The 1,783-nt window shown below is 35.7% G+C and overlaps 1 pseudogene; it reads right to left on the reverse strand.

Annotated features, from left to right (window-relative positions):
* Positions 1 to 261: 261 nt before the first annotated feature.
* Positions 262 to 918, reverse strand: LOC149259951 (pentatricopeptide repeat-containing protein At4g02750 pseudogene; annotated as a pseudogene).
* Positions 919 to 1,783: the final 865 nt, after the last annotated feature.

Consider the following 1,783-nt stretch of genomic DNA (forward strand, 5'->3'; position numbering starts at 1 on the left):
CATTAGAAAAGCTGCATTTGAATTTTACTCCAATTGGTAGGAGATATTGGTTTGATTTTCACTTTTTGGACCGTGAGTATTATTATTGATTTTTGGAGTTAACAGGTTAACTTCTTCCCAATGGCAAAGCCTTTTCCATAAAAAGGAATACCCTGCCCTTTAAACTTCATCTCTAATTCTCCACAACATGCTGGACAAATCATGCTGCAATGTTCTGCTTAAAATTATTTTGTGACCATGGATTAGTTCCAGCTTTTTATGTTATAGCGGGTGCAACCCATTTCGTGCAAGGAAAGCATGCACCTGCTTGTTGACTTCAATCCAACTGCATCCAGCCGTTGGTTTAATCCCCCTATCTTTCATGGTTTTTCTCAGCTTTTCAATACCATCCCATCGGCCCACTGAAGCATAGATATTTGAGAGCACAACATAAGTTGCTGCATTTTTCCAATCCAACTCAAAAAGGTGTTCTGCAGCGTATTCTCCTAACTCTGTATTGTTATGTATGATACAGGCACCAAGCAAACACCCCCAGACTGTAGCATCAGGGGTTATTGGCATTTTGCTTATCAAGTCTTTAACCTCTTCCAGGTGCCCAGCACGGCCAACAAGGTCAGCCATGCAGCCATAGTGTTCTATCACAGGTGTGATCTGGTAACATTGACTCATAGAATTAAAGTACTTTCGGCCCTCATCCACTAGGCCTGCATGACAGCATGCCGACAACACATTGACGAAGGTAACACTGTCCGGTTTCATACCAGATTGTTGCATTTCTTGAAATAGTTTCAAGGCCTCCTTGCCACATCCATGCATTGCATATCCTGCAATCATTGAATTCCATAAAACCACATCTTTTCCATGTATTTTGTCGAAAACTTCATTTGCCTTGTCTATGCTTCCACATTTTGCATACATGTCCAGAAGCGCGTTACACAAAAATACATTGCACTGAAAACCACTTCTAATTATTTCTTCGCACTATGTCCCTCGGTTTTGTGCATATGACTGATAATTCGAGTTGTATTCAAATATATTTGCATCCACATTCAAATATATTCAGTATTATATATTATATATTCAGCTTACATAATATGTCCCTCGGTTTTGTGCAAATGACTGATAATTCAAATATATTTGCATCCACATTCAAATATATTCAGTATTATATATTTTGTATTCTGCTTACATATTTTTTTTGTTTGTTATTTTTAGAGTAAATTTATTTATATTTTATCTATTTTACAAATCAGAAAATTATAGTTTTATGATATAAATTTACAAAAAAGACACTAAATTCATTTTAGGATTAAAACATACAATTTAAATAAAAGCCCATCACTGTCTCATGAAAAAAATCATATCGCCAAATTACAAAGGGAAAAAAAAAAAAAACAAAATGTTTCTGCGTCCATCTTCTATCTATCAAAACATCAATTACCTACCAATGTGGAAAGGTCAAACACACAATTCATGTTTTTACTCAGACAAACCCTGACATCTTGTAGATGAGGGTTGGTGTGGGCCTCTTAAGCAACGAAAAGACTGTCCCACAAAGTGAAAGTTCCACCAAATGTATTGTAATGATGTACTCAACGACAATGAACATCTCATCTTTTTGGGTTTCCTGTGAACTAATGTACTTGATGATGTTCAATGAAACCAGCCACTCAAATCAATAGAAATTACAAGTATATCAAGGTAAAATCGTTTATTAATCTCACCTATCGGGTAAGAAAAAAGCAGCATTTTATCTATACTATACTTTGTCAACCTCATGAAA

The sequence above is a fragment of the Pinus tabuliformis genome, chromosome 6 (assembly GCF_031772625.1).
Source record: "Pinus tabuliformis cultivar Carrire ecotype Pingquan chromosome 6, CPIR1, whole genome shotgun sequence".
Taxonomy (NCBI): Eukaryota; Viridiplantae; Streptophyta; class Pinopsida; order Pinales; family Pinaceae; genus Pinus; species Pinus tabuliformis.